The 23,025-nt window shown below is 42.2% G+C and overlaps 1 protein-coding gene across 2 annotated transcripts in view; it reads left to right on the forward strand.

Annotated features, from left to right (window-relative positions):
• The window catches only part of RALGDS (ral guanine nucleotide dissociation stimulator), a 129,925-nt gene that overhangs the window by 6,872 nt on the left and 100,028 nt on the right, over positions 1-23,025 (forward strand). For both annotated transcript variants that reach the window (XM_077284662.1, XM_077284664.1), the window contains exons 3-4: positions 13,404-13,559; positions 22,920-23,004. The gene's annotated coding sequence lies outside the window, so the exon portion shown is untranslated. The remainder of the gene's footprint in view (positions 1-13,403; positions 13,560-22,919; positions 23,005-23,025) is intronic.

Genomic DNA, 23,025 nt, shown 5'->3' on the forward strand with positions numbered 1-23,025 from the left:
CCATTTTGGATCCAACTTTTTTTTTTTTCAATGGAAAGAGGGTCATGTGACACATCAAACTTATTGAGAATTTCACAAGAAAAACAATGATGTGCTTGATTTTAATGTAACTTTATTCTTTCATGAGTTATTTACACGTTTCTCTTTTACAGCCATTGACATGTCGCAGAGTTTAACACGTGAGGAGCGGATAGAAATTGTGTTGATGTCTGGTGAACGCAGTACCCGGGTCATTGCAGCAGATTTCAATGCAAGACACCCTACACAGGAAAACTGTCACCATTCCCATGTTATTTAGGTGTATCCATATAAGTGGCCCACCCTGTATACATCACAGGAGACACTGTGGTCCTTAACCCCTTAACGACCGCCGATACGCCTTTTAACGGCGACAGTTAAGGGTACTTAAACCTCAGCGCCGTTAATTAACTGTGGAACTAGTGAATAGCGCCCCCAGAGTCGGATTTTCTCTGGGGTCTTGGTTGCCGGGGGTAGCCGAGACCCCAGAGAACATGATTGGGGGTTTTTTTACCGACCCCCAGGTTGCGATCGCCGGTAATTAACTGTTTACCGGCGGTCGCAAAAAAACCCCCAAAAAACGCGATTTCCCATTTAATTTCTCTGTCCTCCGCTGTGATCGCACATCAGAGGACAGAGAAATGGGGTCCCCGATCGCCCCCCGATACTCACCTGTCTTTCCTGGTGCTCCCGATGGGCTGGCACCCGGAAGATCTTTTGGGATCTCGGCTGCCGGGGGTAGCCGAGACCCCAAAGAACATGATCGGGGTCGGTTTTTACCGACCCCTGTTTTACGATCGCCGGTAATTAACTTTACCGACAGCCGCAAAAGACCAAAAAAAAAAGCTATGTCATTCTCTGTCCTCTGATGTGATCGCACATCAGAGGACAGAGAAATAGGGGGATTCGGGGACCCTGTTATACTTACCGGTGTCCCTGGGTCCTCCTGTGTCCCCCCCTGGCTGCCGGCTTCTTCATCCAGTAAGAAAATGGCGGGCGCATGCACAGTGCGTCCTCCATGATCTGCCGGCCGGCAGCTAGAGGAGTTGGGCTAAAGCTAGGGTTAGGGTTAGGGTTGGGGCTAAAGTTAGGGCTAGGGTTGGGGCTAAAGTTAGGGCTAGGGTTGCGGCTAAAGTTAGGGTTAGAGTTGGGATTGGGGTAAGGCCTCTTTCACATTTCCGTCGGTACGGGGCTGTCGCAATCCGTCGGCCCGACGGACGTTGTGCAAAATTGTGGCGGATCCGACTGACGAAAAAACGTTCCCTTGAACGTTTTTTCGTCACGATGGTCCGCCAAACCACGACGCATCCGTTGCACGACGTGTGGCCATCCGTCGCAATCTGTCGTCAATAAAAGTCTATGGCAAAAAAAGCATCCTGCGGGTACATTTGCAGGATCTGTTTTTTTACCAAAACGTTGGATTGTGACAGATGGCAAAAAACGGAAGTGTGAAAGAGGCCTTAGGGTTTGGATTAGGGTTGGTATTAGGGTTAGGGTTGGCATTAGGGTTACGTTTGGGATTAGGGTTAGGTTTGGGATTAGGGTTAAGGTTAGGGTTGGGATTAGGGTTAGGGGTGTATTGGGATTAGGGTTAGGTTTGAGGTTAGGGTTGAGATTAGGATTAGGCCAGGTTCTCACTGCGTTTTAGCTGTCCGTTAGACGGACTACGTTACACCGCGGCATAACGCTGTGTAACGCAGTCCATTAACGCCGCCATTAAGCCCTATGGCGGACGCATCACTAGCGCACGCCCACAGTGGGCGTGCGCTAGTGATGTGCGTCATTGAGTGACGGACCCTGGGACGCGGACTGCAGTGTTTCCGGGTCCGTCACTGCTAGTGCTGATAGAGCATCTGCTAGCTCTATCTGCGCTAGCGGTATGACAAGTTGGCACTTGCGTTAACAGCAGCCCGTTAACGCATGTGTTGAACGGGCTGCTGTTAACGCAATGTGAACCTAGCCTTAGGGGTGTGTTGGATTTAGGGTTTTGATTAGGGTTATGGTTAGGGTTGGGATTAGGGTTGTTTTGGGGTTAGGGTTGTGATTATCGTTAGGGTTGTGATTAGGATTATGGATCGGGTTGGGATTAGGGTTAGGGGTGTGTTGGGGTTAGGGTTGGAGTTAAAATTGGGGGGGTTTCCACTGTTTAGGTACATCAGGGGGTCTCCAAACACGATAGCCAATTTTGCGCTCAAAAAGTCAAATGGTGCTCTCTCCCTTCTGAGCTCTGCCGTGCGCCCAAACAGTGGTTTACCCCCACATATGGGGCATCAGCGTACTCGGGATAAATTGGACAACAACTTTTGGGGTCCAATTCCTCCTGTTACCCTTGTGAAAATAAAAACTTGGGGGCTAAATATTTTTTGTGGAAAATTTTTTATTTTTATTTTCACGATTCTGCATTATAAACTTCTGTGAAGCACTTGGGCATTCAAAGTTCTCACCACACATCTAGATAAGTTCCTTGGGGGGTCTAGTTTCCAAAATGGGGTCACTTGTGGGGGGTTTCTACTGTTTAGGTACATCAGGGGCTTTGCAAACGCAACATAACGCCCGCAGACCATTCTATTAAAGTCTGCATTCCAAAACGGCGCTCCTTCCCTTCCGAGCTCTGCCGTGCACCCAAACAGTGGTCCCCCCCACACATGGGGTATCAGTGTACTCAGGACAAATTGGACAACAACTTTTGGGGTCCAATTTCTCTTGTTACCCTTGTGAAAGTAAAAATTTTGGGGGTGAAAAGATTATTTTTGTGGAAAAAAATATGATTTTTTTAATTTTCATGGCTCTACATTGTAAACTTCTGTGAAGCAGTTGGGGGTTCATAGTGCTCACCACACATCTAGATAAGCTCTTTGGGGGGTCTAGTTTCCAAAATGGGGTCACTTGTGGGGGGGTCTACTGTTTAGGCACATCAGGAGCTCTGCAAATGCAACATGACGCCCGCAGACCATCCCATCAAAGTCTGCATTCCAAGCGGCGCTTCTTCCCTTCCAAGCCTCGATCTGTGCCCAAACAGTGCTCCCCCCCACATATGGGGTATCAGCATACTCAGGACCAACTGATCAACAAATTTTGGGGTCCAATGTCTCCTGTTACCTTTGAGAAAATAAAAAATTGCAGGCTAAAAAAATCATTTTTGAGGGGAAAAAAAAAGGATTTTTTATTTTCACGGCTCTACTTTATAATTTTCTGTGAAGCACTTGGGGGTTCAAAGTGCTCACCACACATCTAGATAAGTTCCTTAATGGGTCTAGTTTCCAAAATGGTGTCACTTGTGGGGGGTTTCCACTATTTAGGCACATCAGGGGCTCTCCAAAGGCGACATGGCGTCCGATCTCAATTCCAGCCAATTCTGCATTGAAAAAGTCAAACGGCACTCCTTCTTTTCCAAGCTCTGCGGTGCGCCCAAACAGTGGTCTACCCCCACATATGGGGTATCGACGTACTCAGGAGAAATTGCTCAACAACTTTTGTGGTCTAATTTTTCCTGTTACCCTTGTGAAAAATAAAAATTTGGGGGCAAAAATATCATTTTTGTAGAGAAAATGCGATTTTTTATTTTTACGGCTCTACGTTATAAACTTCTGTGAAGCACCTGGGGGTTTAAAGCGCTCACCACACATCTAGATAAGTTCCTTAAGGGGTCTAGTTTTCAAAATGGTATCACTTGTGGGGGGTTTCCACTGTTTAGGCACATCAGGGGCTCTCCAAACGCGACATGGCGTCCGATCTCAATTCCAGCCAGTTCTACATTGAAAAAGTCAAACGGCACTCCTTCTCTTCCAAGCTCTGCGGTGCGCCCAAACAGTGGTTTACCCCCACATATGGGGTATCGGCGTATTCAGGAGAAATTGCACAACAAAATTTATGGTTAAATTTCTGGTTTTACACTTGCGAAAATTAAAAAAAAAAAATGGTTCTGAAGTAAAATGTTTGCAAAAAAAAGTTAAATGTTCATTTTTTCCTTCCACATTGTTTCAGTTCATGTGAAGCACGTAAAGGGTTAATAAACTTCTTGAATGTGGTTTTGAGCACCTTGAGGGGTGCAGTTTTTAGAATGGTGTCACACTTGGGTATTTTCTATCATATAGACCCCTCAAAATGACTTCACATGTGATGTGGTCCCTAAAAAAAATGGTGTTGTAAAACTGAGAAATTGCTGGTCAACTTTTAACCTTTATAACTCTCTAACAAAAAAAAAATTTGTTTCCAAAATTGTGCTGATGTAAAGTAGACATGTGGGAAATGTTATTTAATAACTATTTTTCGTGACATATCTCTCTGATTTAAGGGCATAAAAATACAAAGTTTGAAAATTGCTAAATGTTAAAATTTTTTGCCATATTTCCATTTTTTTCATAAGTAATCGCAAGTAATATCGAAGAAATGTTACCACTAACCTGAAGTACAATATGTCTCTCTGAATCAGCGGGATCTGTTAAAGCGTTCCAGAGTTATAAACCTGATAAAGTGACAGTGGTCAGAATTGTAAAAATTGGCTCGGTCATTATGTACCAAATTGGCTCTGTCACTAAGGGGTTAAGAATCTATTCGGGACAGGAGAAAAAGTAACCTGCTCTTGGGCCTGAGGTTCCCCACCTATTTCTTAAAGGGAACCTTTCTGGTCTCCCATGCCCTCCAATCCAGCAACATTCAGCTGTAGGTGATTAATCTCCCTCCCTAACCAGCCCTGTATAACATAATTCAGTTAAATAAATGCTTTAAAAAAGGTTATAACCTCCGCTTTTCTTATGCTAATGAGGGCTTTGACTAGTGGATGAGGCATTAGTTCCCCAAACTAGTCAGCTTCTTTCCACATTATGGCTGCAGCCTGCCGTCACACTAGCAGTATTTGATCAGTATTTTACATCAGTATTTGTAAGCCAAAACCAGGAGCGGAACAAATAGAGGAAAAGTATAATAGAAACATATGCACAACTTCTGTATTTGTCACCCACTCCTGGTTTTGGCTTACAAATACTGATGTAAAATCCTGACCAAATACTGATAGTGTGACGGCAGCCTATCACTCCCCTGTGGGTGTGATAACATAATTCTTCTGTATTTGTCACCCACTCCTGGTTTTGGCTTACAAATACTGATGTAAAATCCTGACCAAATACTGATAGTGTGACGGCAGCCTATCACTCCCCTGTGGGTGTGATAACATAATTCGCATGAGTGGTGTCCTTGCCAGCTCATTCAAATCTGCGCACGTGTGCCGCTCATTCCGGCATCATCACTGCGTCTCTGCGTACTCCTGGCTTCAGAGGGACCTGACAGGTTCCCTTTAGGCCGGCCTCACACTAGCGAGTTTTACGGATGTATGAGCGCATGAACTACGTCCGTAAAATACGCATTACACACGGCCCAATGATTCTCTATGGCCCAGCTCCTATCTGCCGTATATTACGCATCCGTAATATACGGTCTTGTACGGCCGTAGAAAATCGCAGCATGCTGCGTTTGTCACCGTATTGCGCAAATAAATCGCCAATGAAAGTCTATGGGGGCGAGAAAAATACGGATTCCACACGGACCAGCAGTGTGACTTGCGAGAAATACGCAGCGGTGTTAGTGAAAAGCCGGTAATTCAATTGCCGGCTTTTCATTTCTCCTTCCCAAACCCGACATGATATGAGACATGGTTTACATACAGTAAACCAGCTCATATCCCTTTTTTTTTTTTTTGCATATTCCACACTACTAATGTTAGTAGTGTGTATGTGCAAAATTTGGGCGCTGTAGCTGCTAAAATAAAGGGTTAAATGGCGGAAAAAATTGGCGTGGGCTCACGCGCAATTTTCTCCGCCAGAGTGGTAAAGCCAGTGACTGAGGGCAGATATTAATAGCCTAGAGAGGGTCCATGGTTATTGGCCCCCCCTGGCTACAAACATCTGCCCCCAGCCACCCCAGAAAAGGCACATCTGTAAGATGCGCCTATTCTGGCACTTGGCCACTCTCTTCCCACTCCCGTGTAGCGGTGGGATATGGGGTAATGAAGGGTTAATGTCACCTTGCTATTGTAAGGTGACATTAAGCCAGATTAATAATGGAGAGGCGTCAATTATGTCACCTATCCATTATTAATCCAATTGTATGAAAGGGTTAAAAAAAACACACATTATTAAAAAGTATTTTAATGAAATAAACACACAGGTTGTTTTAATATTTTATTGCTTTCTCAATCCACCTGAAGACCCTCGCTCTGCAAAATAATAAACCAACAATATACATACCTTCTGATGAACTGTCACATCCCACGAAGTAAATCCATCTGAAGGGGTTAAATCATTTTACAGGCAGGAGCTGTGCTAAAGCACTCGCTCGTGCCTGTAAACCCCGGGTGCTGAAAGGAAAGCAGGATGATCTGTAGTTACATTGAGTCGCGGTGAGGCGCCCTCTGCTGGCCCTCAGTCACTGGCTTTACCACTCTGGCGGAGAAAATTGCGCGGGAGCCCACTCCAATTTTTTTCGCCATTTAACCCTTTATTTTAGCAGCTACAGCGCCCAAATTTTGCACATACACACTACTAACAGTAGTGTGGAATATGCAAAAAAAAAAAAGGGATATGAGCTGGTTTACTGTATGTAAACCATGTCTCATATCATGTCGGGTTTGGGAAGGAGAAATGAAAAGCCGGCAATTCAATTACCGGCTTTTCACTAACACCGCTGCGTATTTCTCGCAAGTCACACTGCTGGTCCGTGTGGAATCCGTATTTTTCTCGCCCCCATAGACTTTCATTGGCGATTTGAAATGAAAAGCCGGCAATTGAATTACTGGCTTTTCACATATATCGCGCTGAATTAAATATAAATACAGAATATATATATATGTGTCTCAATGACATATATATATATATATATATATATATATATATATATATATATATATATATACTGTATATATGTTTTAACGAATATTTGAGCACATAAATCCATTAGATGTCGGTTTTGCAAGCCTGCGAGAAAATATCGCAGTACGGATGCCATACGGATTACATACGGAGGATGCCATGCGCAAAATACACTGACACACCCTGCCTACGGATGACATACAGATCACTATTTTGGGGACTTTTCTGCGTATTACGGCCGTAAAAAACGGACCGTATTTACATACGCTGAGTGTGAGGCCGGCCTTAAAGTAATGCTGAATTGCTGTTTCTCATTACTTAGTGTTTTTTATTTTTGTGGATTTGCTGCCTTCAGTCTGAATCTACTATTTGCACATTCCAATAAAGCCAAGATAAACCATTGCATGAACAGGAGTGTCTAAATATTTGACCGTTAGAGTATGTGATGTATGTACAGGGTGTATACCCTGTTTATGATGTTAGTATATGTTTTATAGTGTGTATACACTGTCTGTAGGATGTGTATGGGGTGTATATATTGTATGAGATGTATATAGGGTACCTAAGTTGCATTGTAAACGCATTGCTTGATGTCCCTCATCTGATGGAATTTTCCTCTTGTATTCTTTCCCCCACCTGATGGAACCTTTTGTTACATGAAATTGTATTTTTTTTTATTTTTTAATATGAATAAATGAAATGTTTTTATTGGAGCTGGAATTTCCTCTCTTCTATTAGCTACAGTATATATAGTAGGGTGTATATATTGTATGGGTGTATATAGAATGTATATATTTTATGGGCTATATTGTATTGGGTGTATATAGGATATATATATTATATGTGGTGTATATAGGATGTACATATTGTATAGGGTGTATATATTGTATGGTGTATATGTATTGTATTGGCTGTATATAGAATGTGTATAGTTTTTGGGGTGTATATATTGTATGGGATGTATATGGGATGCATATAGGGTGTATATATTGTATTGTGTGTATGTATTGTATGGGGTGTGTATAGGATGTATATATTTTATGGGGTGTATATAGGGTGTATATATTTTATGCGTTGTATATATTGTATGGGGTGTATGTATTGTATGGGGTGTATATAGGATGTATATATTGTATGGGGTGTATATAAGATGTATATATTTTATGGGGTGTATATTGGGTGTATATAGGGTGTATATATTGTATAGGGTGTATATATTTTATGGGTTGTATATATTGTATGGGATGTATATGGGGTGTATATATTGTATGGGGAGTATATAGGATGTATATATTGTATGGTGTGTATGTATTGTATGGGGTGTATATTGGGTGTATATATTTTATGGGGTGTATATTGGGTGTATATATTTTATGGGGTGTGTATATAGGGTGTATATATTGTATGACATGTATGTATTGAATGGGGTGTATATAGGATGTATTTATTGTATGGGGTGTATATAGGATGTATATATTGTATGGGGTTTATATATTGTATGGTGTGTATGTATTGTATGGGGTGTATATAGGATGTACATATTTTATGGGTTGTATATAGGGTGCACAGTATATATTGTATAGGGTGTATATATTTTATGGGTTGTACATATTGTATGGGGTGTATATAGGGTGTATATATTGTATGGGGTGTATATAGGGTGTATATATTGTATGGGGTGTATATAGGGTGTATATATTGTATGGGGTGTATATAGGGTGTATATATTGTATGGCGTGTATGTATTGTATGGAGTGTATATTGGATGTATATATTGGATGGGGTATATATTGTATGGAGTGTACATATTGTATGGGGTGTATATAGGGTGTATATATTGTATGGCGTGTATGTATTGTATGGAGTGTATATTGGATGTATATATTGGATGGGGTGTATATATTGTATGGGGTATATATTGTATGGAGTGTACATATTGTATGGGGTGTATATAGGGTGTATATATTGTATGGGGTGTATATAGGGTGTATATATTGTATGGGGTGTATATAGGGTGTATATATTGTATGGGGTGTATATAGGGTGTATATATTGTATGGGGTGTATGTATTGTATGGAGTGTATATTGGATGTATATATTGGATGGGGTTTATATATTGGATGGGGTGTATATATTGGATGGGGTATATATTGTATGGAGTGTATATAGGGTGTATATATTGTATGGTGTGTATATAGGATGTACAGGTGCTTCTCAAAAAATTAGAATATCATCAAAAAGTTAATTTTCAGTTCTTCAATAGAGAAAGTATAACTCCTATATTATATAGAGTCATTACAAAGAGAGTGATCTATTTCAAGTGTTTATCTTTGTTAATGTTGATGATTATGGCTTACAGCCAATGAAAACCCAGACGTCATTATCTCAGTAAATTAGAATACCGGTACTTAACAAAAAACACATGTAAAGGCTTCCTAAGGTCCCTTAGTCTGTTTCAGTACCTCCACAATCATGGGGAAGACTGCTGACTTGTCAAATATCCAGATGGCAGTTATTGACACACTCCACAAGGAGGGTAAGCCACAAAAGGTCATTACTAAAGAAGCTGGCTGTTCAGTGTACTGTAGCCAAGCATATTAATGGAAAGGTGAGTGGAAGGAAAAAGTGTGGTAGAAAAAGGTGCACAAGCAACCAGGGTAAAAAATTTTGGGGAGAGTCAAAAGGAGTGGACTGCTGCTGGAGTCATTGCCTCAAGAGCCACCACACACAGACGTATCCAGGACATGGGCTACAAGTGTCACATTCCTTGTGTCAAGCCACTCATGACAAATAGACAACACCAGAAGCGTCTTACCTGGGCCAAGGAGAAAAAGACCTGGACTGAAGAGTGGAGAGGCCACAATCCAAGCTGCTTGAGGTCTAGTGTGAAGTTTCCACAATCGGTGATGGTTTGGGGAGCCATGTCATCTGCTGGTGTAGGTCCACTGTGTCTTATCAAGATCAAAGTCAGTGCCGCCGTCTACCAGGAAATTTAAGGCCATGTGCACACGTTCAGGATTTTTCGCGTTTTTTTCGCTATAAAAACGTGATAAAAACGCGAAAAAAACGCTAACCTATGCCTCCTATTATTTACAGTGTATTCCGCATTTTTTGTGCAAATGTTGCGTTTTTTTCCGCGAAAAAATCGCATAGCGGAAATAAAAAGCAACATGTTCATTAAAAATGCGGAATTGCAGGGATTCCGCACACCTAGGAGTGCATTGATCTGCTTACTTCCCGCACGGGGCTGTGCACACCATGCGGGAAGTAAGCAGATTATGTGCGGTTGGTACCCAGGGCGGAGGAGAGGAGACTCTCCTCCACGGACTGGGCACCATATAATTGGTCAAAAAAAAAGGAATTAAAATAAAAAATAGTCATATACTCACCTTCGATGTCCCCGGAGTGTTCCCGCCTCTCACCGCTGCATGTTGCCGCTTCTGTTTCTATAGATGGTGTGGTTCAGGACCTGCGATGACGTCACTGTCTTGTGATTGGTCGCGTGACCGCTCATGTGACCGCTCGCGACCAATCACAAGCCGTGACGTCACCGAAGGTCCTGAACCACACCGGCATCTATAGGAACGGAGGCTGCAGAGGGTGAGTATAACCATTTTTTTATTTTTTTTATTATTTTTAAACATTCTATCTTTTACTATAGATGCTGCATAAGCAGCATCTATAGTAAAAAGTTGGTCACACTTGTCAAACAGTATGTTTGACAAGTGTGACCAACCTGTCAGTCAGTTTTCCAAGCGATGCTACAGATCGCTTGGAAAACTTTAGCATTCTGCAAGCTAATTACGCTTGCAAAATGCTAAAAAAAACGTGAAAAAAAAACGCCAAATAAAAATGTGGATTTCTTGCAGAAAATTTCCGGTTTTCTTCAGGAAATTTCTGCAAGAAATCCGGACGTGTGCACATACCCTTAGAGCACTTCATGCTTCCCTCTGCCAACAAGATTTTTGGAGATGGAAATGTCATTCTCCAGCAGGACTTGGCACCTGACCACACTGCCAAAAGTACCAATACCTGGTTTACAAACAATAGTATCACTGTGCTTGATTGGCCAGCAAACTCGCCTGACCTTAACCCCATAGAGAATCTATAGGATATTGTCAAGAGGAAGATGAGACACCAGACCCAACAATGCAGACGAGCTGAAGGCTGCTACCAAAGCAACTTGGGCTTCCATAACCCCTCAGCAGCAGTGCCACAGGCTGATCGCCTCCATGCCACGCTGCATTGATGCAGTAATTGATGCAGAAGGAGCCCCGACCACGTATTGAGTGCATTTACTAAACATACATTTCAGTAGGCCAACATTTCCGATATTAAAATCATTTTTCAAGCTGGTGTTAAGGTATTCTGATTACTGAGATAATGACTTTTGGGTATTCATTGGCTGTAAGCCATAATCATCAACATTAACAGAAATAAACACGTGAAATAGATCACTCTGTCTGTAATGACGCTATATGAGTTTCAATTTTTGTATTGAAGAACTGAAATAAAGTAACTTTTTGATGATATTCTAATTTTGTGAGAAGCACCTGTATATGGCTACGTTCACATTTGCGTTGCGTCGGGCGTAGGGGTTCGGCGACGCATAGCGACGCATGCTTCATGCGCCCCTATATTTAACATGGGGGCGCATGGACATACGTTGTCTAGCGTTTTGTGAGGCATGCGTCATTTTTGGCGCAAGCGTCAGGGTGCAGAGGACGCTGCATGATGCAGTTTTTTTGCGCCGAAAATCATGCCAAAATTGGACACATGCGTCACAAAAAGCTGCGTTGTGCATGCGTTTTGCGTTGCGGCGCCGACGCTGTGCCCAACAACGCAAATGTGAACGTAGCCTAAGTTGTATATCGGCTGTGTGGCGGCGGCCCGTTCATGATGACTTTGTGCCGGCAGCCGCTCGTCTCCTCGGATCCATCATTTCCCGGCCTCTGCCTAGACAGAAATAGATCTTCCTGCCGTCCTGTAGATCACATTACCCCAGATCGCCTGTATACACGTGTGGGTATATATATATTTAGAGCCTCGCCTTCCCAATATTACACATCGATATTCGGCGACCTTCAGTGTGATTTAACTCATTCCCTTTCTGACCACTTTACTTATCCAGGGACTGTGTCACATCATCCGATGCTGTCCATACTAAATTGTAATGAAGCGCCCGGCGAGGTCATGGGGAATCTAGAGGTATTTGCAGCCGTCGTGTGAATACTAATCTTCACCCCCATCCCCTCTCCTCCAGGACTCTGCAGAGACCGCACAATAGCTGCTCGGAAAGGAACACAGACATCCATAGTTAATCCATCCGTCGCCATGGGAACGGCAGCTGAAAGCGTGTGCGAACCCGCAGCCGCGGACCCCTAGAATTTTTATTCAGCATTTTAATCAGTCCGTGCTGGTTATCAGGTGCCCGGGTCCTCCGTCCGTCTCCCATTACAGGACTCCCTGCCAGGCGATGTCACATCTGCTCATATTATACGGAAGTATGAAATCCAACCGCACATGGACCCCCGGGGGGTGGTATATATATATCTACATAGACAGTGGTGCACAGGGAAAGGAGGTCACAGGAATGGACCCATTTCCACATCCGGGTCATATCCTTGTGCCTCCTCTTGACCAAACGATGTGTTATGTATTATATTATAGATACATGTATAATTTAGGAAAGGGCCCATTGTAAGAACTCTGCTTGCTGCCAGCGAAATGAAACCTGCTTCATTACTGCTGAAAACCGGTCCAGCAGACAGAGTTTCACAGATCAGTCCCAGCGAAATCACTCCGACATACTGTAACGAGTCGTGTCTCAGGACTAGGGCAGGAAAGGTTCCTAGTCTCTATGTGCTGTCATTGTACGGAAACATCCAAAGACTGAAGACTCGTCCCGACCAAGCCCGGCTTACGCAGGTGCATGTTTGCCACAGTGTGTCAGAGCTGCATCCTTTGTAGTTGTGAGCAGAACAGGTTTTTCATTCAACGACAGCAAACGGAGCTCTTGAAAATGGCGGTAAGAAGTTGGAACCTGAGTCACATAAAAGTGCAAAAATGTTTTCTTAGAAAATGCGTAACAATCCGTATAATGTATCCTGTATTCAGCTAGGAGGTCAGCGTGCAAATGAGATGCTACGTTCCCCCCAAATTTGGCTACTGGGGGAGTAATTCTGGCACCCTCCATACACAGAAGCTATAAGTAGAAAACTCCACTCAAATGTCACCATGTTGCGATGTCCTCATTTGGTGTCAATACGATTTCTGAATCCTAAACAAATAAATGTAATTATGTAATATGCACACAAAATAGGTAAGAGGCGATACAGTGATATAAAGAGATGAGCCCATTGGCTCATTACTGTACCCCACCCCAATATAAGCGCATACATACACAGATGAACTATTCGAGTGCACTACACCAACATCAGTAGTCTGACTCACTATATTTAGCCTTGTGTATTAACAGTCTGAGTTATGTAATATTCATGCTTTATTTTTCTTCATTCCAGCCTCATAGGAATAGACTCACATATCCGTGCAAGGGCAGGTTCTCGTTATCTATTCCATCTGTTACTATGGAGACCAGGAAAGTCCTTCAATGTCTCAGTTTAGAACGCATCCCATGTGTGTGTCACCCGATGTACAGTGATCCTCATATAATTAAGGTACAATAATAAAGGGTTAAACTGTAGAAACATTTTTAACCCCTTAGTGACGGAGCCAAATTTTTTAAATCTGACCAGTGTCAATTTATGTGGCAATAACTCTGGAACGCTTCAACATATCCCAGTGATTTTGAGATTGTTTTTTCTTGACACGTTATACTTTACGATAATGGTAAATTTAGGTCGATATGTTTTGCATTTATTTATAAAAAATATCAGAACTTTGAGAAAAATGTTAAAAAATTATCAATTTTCAAACTTTGAATGATTATCCCTTTAATCCAGATAGTCATACCACAGCAAAACAATAAAAAATAACATTTCCCACATGCCTGCTTTACACCAGCACCATTTGTAAAATATTACTTTATTTTATTAGCATTTTAGGAGGTTTAAAAATGTAGCAGTAATTTTTCATTTTTTAAAGGAAATTTACAAAATTTATTTTTTTAGAGACCTATCCATGTTTGAAGTGACTGTGGGGGTCCCATATATTGGGAAACCCACAAAAGTTATACCATTTTAAAAACAGCACCCCCTGACATATTGAAATCTGCAGTCAGGTAGTTTATTAACCCTTCAGGTGATTTTCAGGAATTAATGCAAAGTGGCATGACAGAAATGAAAATGTGTATTTTTACCACCTAAATGCCTCTAACTTCTGAACAGGTTACTACAGCCGTCAGACTCTAAGGCCGCTATTTGGTCATGAATTGCCATGGCAAACATCAGGATCACACAACCATGATCTGAGGGCACCAATTGGGATAAAGAGGAAGCCCTCACACTCTGTTAACCATTTATAATGATGTAGTCACTATTGACAGCAGCATCTAAGGGGTTAAACAGGTTTGGACGGTGCAAACACTGATTGTGGCTGATGCAGCAAGTTGTCAGCTATAGTGTACAGCCGACAGATGCTGGATTGTCACCTGTATGGGGAGGCTATTCTCTTATATCTCAGGTCAGTTAAAAGACGTATTGACGGTCATTAAGGGGTTAATAATAAGTTTGGGTTTAAGTTTAAGCTATGGGCAAGAATACAGTGGGTATGGAAAGTATTCAGACCCCTTTAAATGTTTTCGCTTTTTGTTTCATTGCAGCCATTTGGTAAATTCAAAAAAGTTCATTTTTTTTTCTCATTAACCCCTTCCCGACATTTGACGTACTATCCCGTCGAGGTGGGGTGGGCCCGTATGACCGCCGACGGGATAGTACGTCATAGCCGATCGGCCGCGCTCACGGGGGGAGCGCGGCCGATCGCGGCCGGGTGTCGGCTGCATATCGCAGCTGACATCCGGCACTATGTGCCAGGAGCGGTCACGGACCGCCCCCGGCACATTAACCCCCGGCACACCGCGATCAAACATGATCGCGATGTGCCGGCGATGCAGGGAAGCATCGCGCAGGGAGGGGGCTCCCTGCGGGCTTCCCTGAGCCCCCCGCAGCAACGCGATGTGATCGCGTTGCTGCGAGGGTCTTACCTCCCTCCCTGCCTGCTCCAGACCCGGATCCAAGATGGCCGCGGATCCGGGTCCTGCAGGGAGGGAGGTGGCTTCACAGACGCCTGCTCAGAGCAGGCACTGTGAAGCAGCCTGCACTTCTCGCAGATCGGTGATCTGTCAGAGTGCTATGCAAACTGGCAGATCACCGATCTGTATTGTCTCCCCCTGGGGCAAAGTAAAAAAGTTTAAAAAAAAATTTCCAAATGTGTAAAAAAAAATAAAAAAAAATATTCCAAAATAATGAAAAAAAAAAAAAAATATTATTCCCATAAATACATTTCTTTATCTAAATTAAAAAAAAAAAACAATAAAAGTACACATATTTAGTATCGCCACGTCCGTAACGACCCAACCTATAAAACTGCCACACTAGTTAACCCCTTCAGTAAACACCGTAAGAAAAAAAAAAAAAAAACGAGGCAAAAAACAACGCTTTATTACCATACCGCCGAACAAAAAGTGGAATAACACGCGATCAAAAAGACTGATATAAATATCCATGGTACCGCTGAAAACGTCATCTTGTCCCGCAAAAAACAAGCCGCCATACAGCATCATCAGCAAAAAAATAAAAAAGTTATAGTCCTGAGAATAAAGCGATACCAAAATAATTATTTTTTCTATAAAATAGTTTTTATCGTATAAAAGCGCCAAAACATAAAAAAAATGATATAAATGAGATATCGCTGTAATCATACTGACCCGACGAATAAAACTGCTTTATCAATTTTACCAAACCCGGAACGGTATAAACGCCTCTCCCAAAAGAAATTCATGAATAGCAGGTTTTTGGTCATTCTGCCTCACAAAAATCGGAATAAAAAGCGATCAAAAATGGTCACGTGTCCGAAAATTTTACCAATAAAAACGTCAACTCGTCCCGCAAAAAACAAGACCTCACATGACTCTGTGGAGCAAATGTGGAAAAATTATAGGTCTCAAAATGTGGAGACGCAAAAACTTTTTTGCTATAAAAAGCGTCGCTGGTTTCACACTTGCGTTTTTGTCTGCAGCGTTTTTTGCACAAAAAAACGCATGCGTTTTTTCCCTATATTTAACATTGAAAACGCATGCGGTTTTTTTGTACGCGTTTGGTCGCGTTTTTTTCTGCATGCGTTCATTTTCAGAAATACAACCTGCAGTATTTTCTTGCGTTTTTAAGCACATGCGTTTGTTTGCGTTAAAAACGCATGCATTTTTATCGAAAAAAACAGAAAACACACTGAAAAGCCACCCACCACCATCAAGGTGATAGAGATCCAAACCCTAACCCTAACTCTACCCCTAACCTCACCCCTAACCGTTTAATGAACATTTTCTGACAGTCATAGTGCCACGTATTTCAGTGCCACGTATTTCAGTGCCATGTATTTCAGTGCCACGTATCACGTATTTCAGTGCCACGTGTTTCAGTGCCACGTATTTCAGTGCCACGTATCACGTATTTCAGTGCCACATATTTTAGTACCACGTATTTCAGTTGCACGTATTTCAGTGCCACGTATTTCAGTGCCACGTATTTCAGTGCCACGTATTTCAGTGCCACGTATTTCAGTGCCACGTGTTTCAGTGCCACGTATTTAAGTGCCACGTATCACGTATTTCAGTGCCACGTATTTCAGTGCCACATATTTCAGTGCCACGTATTTCAGTGCCACGTATTTCAGTGCCACGTATTTAAGTGCCACATATCACATATTTCAGTGCCACTTATTTCAGTGCCACGTATTTCAGTGCCACGTATTTCAGTGCCACGTATTTCAGTCACGTTTAGGGTTAGGGTTAGGGGTAGGGTTAGGGTTAGGGCTAGGGTTGGAGGTAAAGTTAGGGTTGGGGCTAAAGTTAGGGTTGGGGCTAAAGTTAGGGTTAGGGTTTGGATTACATTTACGTTTGGATTAGGGTTGGGATTAGAATTATGGGTGTGTCAGGGCTAGGGGTGTGGTTAGGGTTACCGTTGGGATTAGGGTTAGGGGTGTGTTTGGGTTAGGGTTTCAGGTAGAATTGGGGGGTTTCCACTGTCCAGGCACATCAGGGGCTCTCCAAGCGCGACATGGCGTCCAATCTCAATTCCAGCCAATTCTGCGTTGAAAAAGTAAAACAGTGCTCCTTCCCTTCCGAGCTCTCCCGTGCGCCCAAAAAGGGGTTTACCCCAACATATGTGTTATCAGCGTACTCGGGACAAATTGAACAACAACTTCTGGGGTCCAAGTTCTCTTGTTATCCTTAGGAAAATAAAAATTTGGGGGGCTAAAAATCATTTTTGTGGGAAAAAAAAGATGTTTTATTTTCACGGCTCTGCATTATAAACTGTAGTGAAACACTTGGGGGTTCAAAGTTCTCACAACACATCTAGATAAGTTCCTTGGGAGGTCTAGTTTCCAATATGGGGTCACTTGTGGGGGGTTTGTACTGTTTGGGTACATCAGGGGCTCTGCAAATGCAACGTGACGCCTGCAGACCAATCCATTTAAGGCTGCATTCCAAATGGCGCTCCTTCCCTTCCGAGCTCTGTCATGCGCCCAAACAGTGGTTCCCCCCCACATATGGGGTATCAGCGTACTCAGGACAAATTGGAAAACAAATTTTGGGGTCCAATTTATTCTGTTACCCTTGTAAAAATACAAAGCTGGGGGCTAAAAAATCATTTTTGAGAAAAAAAAAAAAAATTATTTTCACGGCTCTGCATTATAATCTGTAGTGAAACACTTGGGGGTTCAAAGCTCTCAAAACACATCTAGATAAGTTCCTTAGGGGGTCTACTTTCCAAAATGGTGTCACTTGTAGGGAGTTTCAATGTTTAGGCACATCAGGGGCTCTCCAAACGCAACATGGCGTCCCATCTCAATTCCAGTCAATTTTGCATTGAAAAGTCAAATGGCGCTCCTTCCCTTCCAAGCTCTGCCATGCGCCCAAACAATGGTTTACACCCACATATGGGGTATCAGCGTACTCAGGACAAATTGCACAACATTTTTTGGGGTCCAATTTCTTCTCTTACCCTTGGGAAAATAAAAAATTGGGGGCAAAAAGATCATTTTTGTGAAAAAATATGATTTTTTATTTTTACGGCTCTGCATTATAAACTTCTGTGAAGCACTTGGTGGGTCAAAGTGCTCACCACACATCTAGATAAGTTCCTTAGGGGGTCTACTTTCCAAAATGGTGTCACTTGTAGGGAGTTTCAATGTTTAGGCACATCAGGGGCTCTCCAAACGCAACATGGCGTCCCATCTCAATTCCAGTCAATTTTGCATTGAAAAGTCAAATGGCGCTCCTTCCCTTCCAAGCTCTGCCATGCGCCTAAACAATGGTTTACACCCACATATGGGGTATCATCGTACTCAGGACAAATTGTACAACAACTTTGGGGGTCCATTTTCTCCTGTTACCCTTGGTAAAATAAAACAAATTGGAGCTGAAATAAATTTTGTGTGAAAAAAAGTTAAATGTTCATTTTTATTTAAACATTCCAAAAATTCCTGTGAAACACCTGAAGGGTTAATAAACTTCTTGAATGTGGTTTTGAGCACCTTGAGGGGTGCAGTTTTTAGAATGGTGTCACACTTGAGTATTTTCTATCATATAGACCCCTCAAAATGACTTCAAATGAGATGTGGTCCCTAAAAAAAAATGGTGTTGTAAAAATGAGAAATTGCTGGTCAACTTTTAACCCTTATAACTCCGTCACAAAAAAAAATTTTGGTTCCAAAATTGTACTGATGTAAAGTAGACATGTGGGAAATGTTACTTATTAAGTATTTTGCGTGACATATGTCTGTGATTTAAGGGCACAAAAATTCAAAGTTGGAAAATTGCAAAATTTTCAAAATTTTCGCCAAATTTCCATTTTTTTCACAAATAAACGCAAGTTATATCGAATAAATTTTACCTTTAACATGAAGTACAATATGTCACGAGAAAACAATGTCAGAATCGCCAAGATCCGTCAAAGCGTTCCAGAGTTATAGCCTCATAAAGGGACAGTGGTCAGAATTGTAAAAATTGGCCCGGTCATTAACGTGCAAACCACCCTTGGGGGTGAAGGGGTTAATGTACACTCTACACCCCATCTTGACTGTAAAAACAGAAATGTAGAATTTGTAGCAAATTTAATAAAAAAGAAAAACTGAAGTATCACATGGTCATAAGTATTCAGACCCTTTGCTCAGACACTCATATTTAAGTCACGCTGTCCATTTCCTTGTGATCCTCCTTGAGATGGTTCTACTTCTTCATTGGAGGCCAGCTGTGTTTAATTAAACTGTTAGGACTTGATTTGGAAAGGCCCACACCTGTCTATATAAGACCTCACAGCTCACAGTGCACGTCAGACCAAATGAGAATCATGAGGTCAAAGGAACTGGCCAAGGAGCTCAGAGACAGAATTGTGGCAAGGCACAGATCTGGCCAAGGTTACAACGGAATTTCTGCAATACTCAAGGTACCTAAGAGCACAGTGCCCTCCATAATCCTTAAATGGAAAAAGTTTGGGACCACCAGAAGTCTTCCTAGACCTGGCCGTCCAGCCAAACTGAGCAATCGTGGGAGAAGAGCCTTGGTGAGAGAGGTAAAGAACCCTAATATCACTGTGGCTGAGCTCCAGAGATGCAGTAGGGAGATGGGAGAAAGTTCCACAAAGTCAACTATCACTGCAGCCCTCCATCAGTCGGACCTTTATGGCAGAGTGGCCCGATGGAAGCCTCTCCTCAGTGCAAGACATAGGAAAGTCCGCATAGTTTGCTAAAAAAAAACACATGAAGGACTCCCAGACTAAGGGAAATAAGATTCTCTGGTCTGATGAGATGAAGATCTTTTTGGTGATAATTCTAAGCTTTATGTGTGGAGAAGACCAGGCACTGCTCATCACCTGCCCAATACAATCCCAACAGTGAAATATGGTGGTGGCGGCATCATGATATGGGGGTATTTTTTAGCTGCAGGGACAGGACGACTGGTTGTCATTGACGGAAACATGAATGCGGCCAAGTACAGAGATATTCTAGATGAAAACCTCTTCCAGAGTGCTCTGGACCTCAGACTTGGCCGACGGTTCATCTTCCAACAAGAAAATGACCCTAAGCACCCAGCTAAAATAACAAAGGAGTGGCTTCAGAACAACTCTGTGACCATTCTTGACTGGCCCAGCCAGAGCCCTGACCTAAACCCAATTGAGCATCTCCGGAGAGACCTGAAAATGGCTGTCCACCAACGTTCACCATCCAACCTGACGGAACTGGAGAGGATCTGCAAGGAAGAATGGCAGAGGATCCCCAAATCCAGGTGTGAAAAACTTGTTGCATCATTCCAAGAAGACTCATGGCTGTACTAGTTCAAAAGGTGCTTCTACTCAATACTGAGCAAAGGGTCTGAATACTTCAGTTTTTCTTTTTCAATAAATTTGCAAAAATTACTACATTTCTGGGTTTTTTTCAGTCAAGAATGGGGTGCAGAGTGTACATTAAGGAGAAAAAAATGAACTTTTTTTAATTTACGTAATGGCTGCAATGAAACAAAGAGTAAACAATTTAAAGGGGTCTGAATACTTTTCGTACCCACTGTAGATCTACTATAATACTGTCCCTATGTAGAAGTATACAACTACTATAATACTGCCCCTATGTACAAGAATATATATGCAAAGGAAAAAGGAAGGGGAAATATTCAGCTCACCAGTTTGAAGCCGAAGTCCTTGTGTGCAAACTTGCACAGGAACAAAAGTCTTGATTGACTCAGAATGAAATTCACGCACATAGGTGAGTCATGTACTTCATTTGCTGTACCACTATGAAACAAGGATTTTAATGGATTTGTCTAAATAAATTGAACTTTTATCCAAGTTTCATGCTGGGGATTTACTTCCTTTCTTCTTATGTACAAGAATATAACTACTATTAATACTGCTCCTATGTACAAGAATATAACTACTATAATACTGATGTACAAGAATATAACTACTATAATAATGCCCCCATGTATAAGAATATAACTACTATAATACTGCCCCTATGTACAAGAATATAACTATTATAATACTGCTCCTAGGTACAAGAATATAACTACTATAATACTGCCCCCTACGTACAAGAATATAACTACTATAATACTGCCCCCTATGTACAAGAATATAACTACTATAATACTGCCCCTATGTACAAGAATATAACTATTATAATACTGCTCCTAGGTACAAGAATATAACTACTATAATACTGCCCCCTATGTACAAGAATATAACTACTATAATACTGCTCCTATGTACAGGAATATAACTACTAGAATACTGCCCCCTATGAACAAGAATATAACTACTATAATACTGCTCCTATGTACAGGAATATAACTACTATAATACTGCCCCCTATGTACAAGAATATAACTATTATAATACTGCTCCTAGGTACAAGAATATAACTACTATAATACTGCCTCCTAGGTACAAGAATATAACTACTATAATACTGCCCCCTACGTACAAGAATATAACTACTATAATATTGCTCCTATGTACAAGAATATAACTACTATAATACTGCCCCTATGTACAAGAATATAACTACTGTAATACTGCTCCTATGTACAGGAATATAACTACTATAATACTGCTCCTATGTACAAGAATATAACTACTATAATAGTGCTCCTAGGTACAAGAATATAACTACTATAATACTGCTGCTATGGATCTCAACATTTGTGAGATACTTTTACTAACATGATTTGTTTTTTGCAGTAATTCTTTTGCAGATAATTATTTTTTCTGTGGTCACTTGATCTGCTGGACATTTGGTCAGTAGTACATAGCCGTGATGTGATGCCGCAGTCACACATATGGCGGGTTTAGGATTTGAGTGTAAAGGCCCCGTCTCACATAGCGATTTACCAACGATCACGACCAGCGATACCACCTGGCTGTGATCGTTGGTAAGTCGTTGTGTGGTCGCTGGGGAGCTGTCACACAGACAGCTCTCCAGCGACCAACGATCAGGGGAACGACTTCGGCATCGTTGAAACTGTCTTCAACGATGCCGAAGTCCCCCTGCAGCCCCCGGGTAACCAGGGTAAACATCGGGTTACTAAGCGCAGGGCCGCGCTTAGTAACCCGATGTTTACCCTGGTTACCAGCGTAAATGTAAAAAAAACCAAACAGTACATACTTACATTCCGGTGTCCGTAACGTCCCCCGGCGTCTGCTTCCTGCTCTGACTGAGCCGCCGTACAGTGAGAGCAGAGCGCAGCGGTGACGTCACTGCTGTGCTGCGCTCTCACTGTACGGCGGCACTCAGAGTTTTTTTTTACATTTACGCTGGTAACCAGGGTAAACATCGGGTTACTAAGCGCGGCCCTGCGCTTAGTAACCCGATGTTTACCCTGGTTACCAGTGAAGACATCGCTGGATCGGTGTCACACACACCGATTCAGCGATGTCAGCGGGACCTCAACGACCAAAAAAAGGTCCAGGCCATTACGACACGACCAGCGATCTCGCAGCAGGGGCCTGATCGCTGGTACGTGTCACACATAGCGAGATCGCTACTGAGGTCGCTGTTGCGTCACAAAACTAGTGACTCAGCAGCGATCTCGCTAGCGATCTCGCTATGTGAGACGGGGCCTTTACTCAGCAGTACCAGGGACAGCAAAAGATGTAATCTGAGCCCCTGACAGACTGGCACTTTCCCCTGAGGCTGGTTAATGTCTATGGGTTGTTGCTGCTTTCCCCATGTATTTTGGGAAAAGATATCCCTTTCTATAGTTTCTGTCCTAGTCCTAATTTCCTTGTGCACCTATATTATCGCTTTCACTCTTTCTACAGGCTTCAAATGCACAAATCTAAACAAAATTTAAATATTATTTTTAGGACCAGTGCTGATTGATGTATCTGTTGCTTGACACCTGTATGTAAAGAGAAGGGCGAGGAGCAGAATGGTGTTCCAGGCACAAAGGTCAGTAGCCATTTTTTAGGT

This window comes from Ranitomeya variabilis, chromosome 2, assembly GCF_051348905.1.
Source record: "Ranitomeya variabilis isolate aRanVar5 chromosome 2, aRanVar5.hap1, whole genome shotgun sequence".
NCBI lineage: Eukaryota > Metazoa > Chordata > Amphibia > Anura > Dendrobatidae > Ranitomeya > Ranitomeya variabilis.